Source organism: Tuber melanosporum (genome assembly GCF_000151645.1).
Source record: "Tuber melanosporum whole genome shotgun sequence assembly, scaffold_4, strain Mel28".
Taxonomy (NCBI): Eukaryota; Fungi; Ascomycota; class Pezizomycetes; order Pezizales; family Tuberaceae; genus Tuber; species Tuber melanosporum.
Genome location: NW_003299084.1, coordinates 164037 through 170814, shown reverse-complemented (window position 1 = coordinate 170814; position 6778 = coordinate 164037).

Below are 6778 nucleotides of genomic sequence, written 5' to 3'. Positions count from 1 at the left end.
GATAAGCACTACGAAGCGGCGGTTAGCTATCGACTTGCACTAATAGGTGCGGAGAAGACGCTTGGGCTTGACCACCGAGATGCCCTAATGTGCATGTATAATCTCGCTGGGGCGTTGCACAAGCAGAGAAAGTACGACGAAGCGGAAATAATGCATCGGCGCGCGCTAGAAGGTCGTGAGAAAGTTCTGGGGCTAGGTCATCGGTACACTCTTCTTAGCCTTATCATGGCGGGCACGGTACTGTACGAGAATCGAAAATACGATGAAGCGGAAGTTATGTATCGACGAGCAGTTACGGAGGCAGCTAGAGCTCTTGGGCCTGACCATCCTTTAACTCTAATACACTTTCGCCACCTCTCGATGTTTCTGTTTGCCCGGACGACGCTTGCTTTGGAGGACTCATCATAGCAGAGATGAAGGGTCTAGGTTTACTACTGGATGAAATCATGTTTCCTATTTCTTTCTATCATGTGTTTTTCGTTTTCCTTTTCAAAATATACACCTTATAACGTAGGGTTTTTTTCTTCTAGATGTTAAACGGTGTAATTCTTTTTACAGACGTTGAATTAGCTTCGCGGTCATAATTTGAGCAACCCGGCAATGTTCCGAGAGCATCACCACATAAGAGGTGCCTCTTAGTGTCTGTAATTTCTCTTTTGACTAGCTCTTCTTTTGGCTTTTCTTTGCTGTCCATCATACTTCACATCGATACATTGATCGACCGCTATCGAGGGGAAGAGCAGGGAAGACAGTGGATTAATTTACTTGGACACTGGCAGACCCGCTACAGGCCTCAAGCAAAGCGTCACAATAGACTTCATGAAGGAGGGACTTTTGCTAGGCAGCTCCAGAGTTTGGGAAATGTTTCACGAACAATTCGGCCCTCATGAGTTTCGGCCGCGTGGGTGTGCGCTGTCCACAGCGCCTGAATTCCTCTGCCGGGTTTCGCAATATGATCCACATAGTTGGAACACACCGTTTGTGAAACACAATACATCGTTAAATCAGGAAGCTTCCAATCCGGCATTCCATTCACAGCTTCTACTTGATGCGAGTGACCATCCATGATGGTCCCAAAGCTTTGTAAGACCCAGTTATTGTGAATCGCCGGCGCTCTATACGTTGTCATCACCGGGTAGTATCCAAAACTAGTAACCTATATCCGCAGTTTATTATTTTCTGTATAAAGCACAAAGACGAATACCTTCTAGGTCTGGGAGAGGAGCGGGAGCATTGAGAAGAGAAGAGAAGTTATAGTAAAGAGACGGAAAGAAGGGAAATGAAGACAATCAAAGAGGAGGGAGGTGGGGGAATAAGGGGAAACGAGATGAGAAGTGAAGGAATGAGGGGAAGCGAGATGAGAAGTGAAGGGGAGTGATCGCTGTGATTAAAGGGAAAGAGATGGTGAAGCTGGACGAAGAAGGAACGAAACAGTTTTCTGATTCATGTATTTAAGGACGTTTTTTTGGCCGTAGTTGAAGTGTGATGATAGTTAAGACAAAAAAGATCCACCACCCCACCTCCGACCTCAGAGCTTCTAATGTGCGTGAAAAGTCGATGAGATTATTACGATTTATGTTGCGGGCTTCATTTGGAGCTACAAGTCATTCAAACCTACCAGTCCTACAAGCCCCGCTTTCCGACTCGGGTCCAACATCCCGTCAATCTCGCTGGAACCCGTTCTATCAAAGCACCAATGAAAGAACTAGAGACACGCTCCGCTTGGGGGGGGGGTTGCCCTAGATTTTCCGCTTGATCTGTTTTTGGTACGATACCCCGTTCCTGGGACTCTTTGACCGCTATTTTTTGGAGTTCCTGATCGGACCATCTTCTCTCGGATGGTTGATTGGCTACTTCGGTTCTGTTGGCTTTCTATACCTATTGTTGGCATACGTGCCCTGTTCGCTGTGCATTTGCTTACCCTAGAAACTTGAAAGTCTGAACCGTGTGATATGTCGTTGCGCTCACCTTTATCAGTTTTTCTCTATTAGTAAGGTCAAGAAAGTTTCATTTTTCCGTCTCGGAAGAGAAAAAGGGGCTGTGATTTTCGCACCCCTTTTCAGGGAGGGAAGCTTTGGACTTCATAGTTTACGGTTCAATTATTCAAGTTTCCAAGGTATACCGTTTCTGTGTTTTAGCATGTTCTGACGTATCCTTCCGCCCCTCTACCCTGAAGGCAGCGGGTAGGCTAATCGTCCGAGGAGTCACGATATAAGCAGGGAAGGATTCTTGGGCCTCCTGGCAATTTAGGAATTTTGTGCATTTCTTTCCCGTTTTGTCCTTTTGTATCTCTTTTTTGGCTATTATATGCTTGGCTGGATGGATTTGGTTGGCGGAAGCGGCCCTTATTAGGGTTTGGCGTTTGTAAAAGTGTTGTTGGTTAATGGTATTCGGTGAATCGTGGATCGTCATCCCTGGGGAAAGTCTTGAAATTTGCGGTCGTGGTTACTATTGTATGTTTTACCGCACCGTAGGACTCTAGGGCACACTGAGCTATGGGATCCGAATAATAGGATGTTGAAAGATTTACTCAATATCTCGCTATTTCTTCTTTCTTTCTGCCTACGAACAACCGGGCACCCTGAATATTTTGGACGAATGGAAGGGGAGGGAAGAAGGGCCCAGAAAGGTAACATACCGCCAAGAATCGGAGAACGCGAGCCTCACACCCCACATCACTAACTCGTGCCATGCCCCATATAAACATTTAAAAATGGGATGGAGTCAACTTGTAAAGATAACAAGTAAGAGAATATAATTCAAGGAGCTCAATTCCCCCTCATTCCCCAACTCGCAGGAGGTGCCCCTGGTGCCACAGAACCCTGCGCACTAACCTGATTGAGTCCTTACTCGCCAATCCGGGTTGAAAAGCATGTAGGGTGGGCACATGGCCCAAGAGCCGGAATTGGTTTTATGATGGTTGATTCAGTTTGCAGCTGGTGACTGTTGTATGGTATCGCCATTGACTTCGTTCCGTCGGATTAATATTATTGGAGCTTTATCGGAGTGAAATTTTCCATGAATGCATTTTCTGTTGACTCGAGAGATGGAACTTATTGTCTCGACGCTACAGTATTTCCTCGGTATTTCTGATGGCCCAGTCCGACGGGGACAGTCATACTGTAGCCCTACTGGTCCTTGGCCTGTCGGTACAATACTGTACTGTACACATCTTTCAACCTTTATAGCATTCAGAACAAGAGTAACTTTAACTCAACTAACCGGTCTTGAAAACACCATATCCGAGGAACAATTTACGAAATGCGAATCACATGTTATAATTCTCCATGCTTCAAAGTATTTATTTCTGGGTGCCATAACGACTCGCTACAACCGCCAAATTAATTTTTTTACTGATAAACTTTCATGATGGTATCATATGTTAATTATTTAAGGGGATACCCAAAGTTAGGATTTATTTTACACTAGTTGCCACGGGTGATCGGTTACTGGTGGTGATCGGTTTCCCTGTAAATTACATTACCTCTGATTGTGGGGTTTGGTTCCAACGTTATATCTACTGTACGATTGGTATATATTTTGTTTGCAGCGCAGCACATATATCCCGGATCTTGAAACTATCTTGTTTTAAATGGTGACACTTTTGAAACGGCAACTATTAGTAATGCAACAAAAAAGACTCCAATCACCAGCCTACACCCTTGGGTTAAATGGGGAAGTTCGCTCATCCTCATTCAATTCTCTCTCCGCGCCATCACTCGACTCAACTAATTAATCGGTCAAGATTGCAGTATATATGAATCTCAGCAAAGGAATCCTCTTATCTTTCGTCACCACACATATCCACTCTCGTGCACACGAGTCTCCCCTTCCTCTACTTCCTCGGATGCTGACAAAAGAATAAGCGGCTTTATAAGGACTCTTTGACGCCCCTGCACATCTTCCGCTCCAGGCAGTCCCTTTGACTCTCGTGTACTGCTTCCGACGGATACGTCATTTCCTTGCATGTAATTGCTAATCTAAAGCGCATCTCCGGGACCTTTATTCGGACAAATGAAACAACACCCTGAGCGCACAGAGCAGCGCCAATGACTTTCAACAACTAGTACGATCAACAACTACCGAAGTCCGAGTATTGTGCTCGTGTGACCGATTTGCACCCTGAGGCGCCACCCACCATCCTTCAATTCAATAAGTCAAATTCCCAATAGTGGTGTGGAACGTGGATTATGTCCTCTGTGCCGATGTCTCTTTGGGTTCTTTTCCAGTATATAAGCTTCGCCAATTCCGAATTTAGATAATACTAGGGGCACGTATCTACTGGACGACATGATGTGTGTTATACGGGTATTGTGCAACACCCGCCCAACAATAAATCCCATGAAGCCAAATTCTCGGCGACCAGCTGTACCCGAAGGCATCTTAAACGAAGGTACCACCTCGAATACTGGTTCCAAATTCGCCAGCACTTGGTTTGGGTCAACCTTCGTTCTTACAGCTCCATCGAGCCCTCCATAACCCCGGCCTTTTTAATGCTGCAAGTGATATCACAGGTACCAAATATCCGTATGAGTATCTCTCAAGCCACCTCGCAGTCGAACACGCTGATAGACTTTCCCGCCGCCAGCATTGGTGGAGTTGGGTTGGCTGTCCCCTCGTTCCGTCATATCAGACTCAAGTCCCAACCAGTATCGTACGAGTACTCTAGGAGTCTGCTATGCATGGCGAACCCCCTTGCCCCTCGCAATCTCCACGATTGGTTCCTAACCCTAACCCTATTGCCATAACCATATTATCTACCGCTCCGGCTGGTGCTCTATGCGTATTATACATCTCAAACCCTTTGTGCAAGGGCATCTGAGAAGAACCGTGGGACCGCCCTTGCATGACGAACAACGGAGCCCTCCGGCATGATAAACACTTAACCACTCATGTACCTTTCCGTAAACTAATATGACATCGATATTGTCCTGTAGGATTCTAAAGATGGGGGGGTATTCGGAAGATTGAACCAAGGGAATCGTGTGCGCTTTTTCCCGTGTTTGAAAGCAAAAGCGACATGATGTCTAGTGAGGAGGGATTGCAAGCGAAATAATTTGTCTGTACAGTGTATAGTACTCGATATGACTGAGTTACCCCGCAATCTCAGGGCGTTTCTTTTGCAAGCATGATGCATTCCTTAGATTGTCATTTATCAACCCATTTTGTACTGGGTCCAATATACCGAGCCTGTCACCTACCGATTGCGAACTTCATAACACACTACCCTATTGCGGGATACTGGTGGTGATAGTCGCCGATGTTCATTAGTAATAAGATCTCCCCTACTCAAGGGGTGGTCCTGTCACCCCAGGAATCGAGACCTTCCGTCATGGCTTGCCGAGGCTAGAGCGGATGCTATCATACAAATACTTGAGTACGGTATCCTATCGTATCAGAAGAAGAAACGGAGGCCCGCCTAGTTAGGCAGGTTGTGTTGTGAGTGAGCTTGGGCTCGAAAAATGCCTTATGTGATCTGGCCTACCTTGGGCATGGAGGAAAAGCGATTCTGCAGGATAGGAGAAATATTCATGAGAACTTCATCAGATATGCTGGCTTACTTGTAATATCAACATCCAGAATATTCACATAATGTACTTGAAAATATTGCAGTATCTTGTGGCTCGCTTCAATGTAAAGTAAGGTATTATTTAATACTCATCTTAATTATCAAGACGGCAGTGAGATTTGAACGCAGTATACTTTAGACTGTAAGATGAATTTCCAAGCTTGCGCTAACGAACTATGTGATAACTGAAGGGAAACAACCCATCTATAGTGGGTCGCGTAGACCTGCTTCATACCAAGGAAATATCTATCTATAAGTACACATCATAGGTGTGTGGCACATGACGGCTACACGCCCATGAGCCACATGAGCCACTGGATAGGAAATCGTAATATTTCAATAGTACTTGTACTGATAGCCGGTATGAAATTACCCTTAGCCAATTAGCCACTTCGTTTGCATTGCGTACATGCCTGATTTAGCACTAATTCATCCTACCGGTGAGGGCTGAGAATGGGTAGGATGGAAAGGTTATGTATTTGGTAGGGGATTGATCATGCTGAATTTCCTGTTGAGAAGGGGGGACACTTGGCATGATAGCTTTCTCCTCATAAGCTTCCCTCCCCCTCCCACCTTAGACTAGTAGCGTTGTTGGCACTTGGTGAAGATAATTTGTGCCATGGCACAAGCTTCCACATCAATGAGCCCGGCACGGCACTATATACTGCCCAGGCAAAACGCGAACATATAAACCGGTTTTTCAACAAGAAAGAAGGGGAAAAAAAGAAAAAAAAAGAGAGACGAGGTAATAGGTGAAAGGAGTACCTATCCATAAGATGAATTTTAATACAGGTATTAGAAAGTGTTGAAGTAAGCAAAAGTTGTGAAGTTATTCTCATGTCTATGGTTCATATATTCTTGACAATTGAATTGTCCCAAATTGGGCCATTGATTGATTTCACCACCCTCTGGCATTACTTTGTGCCGTGCCGGGCACATTGGCATGGCACTGAGCGCTTCAAGTGCCAACAACGCTATCTAAGACTAGACAAGCCCCCCTCTAGACAGTGACAAAATAAAGTGTTCTTTCTTCCCTGTCCAATTGAGTCGTGCTCTAAGTTACCCCTCTCTACCTCCTCTTATCTTTCAAGCTATGATACACAACACATCTGCGAGCCAATCCATCACTACTATATGATACCTTTTAGTCAAGAGTCACGGTCACGACAATTTCCAAGGTCCACTGCGCATTCGACACGCCATCCATCT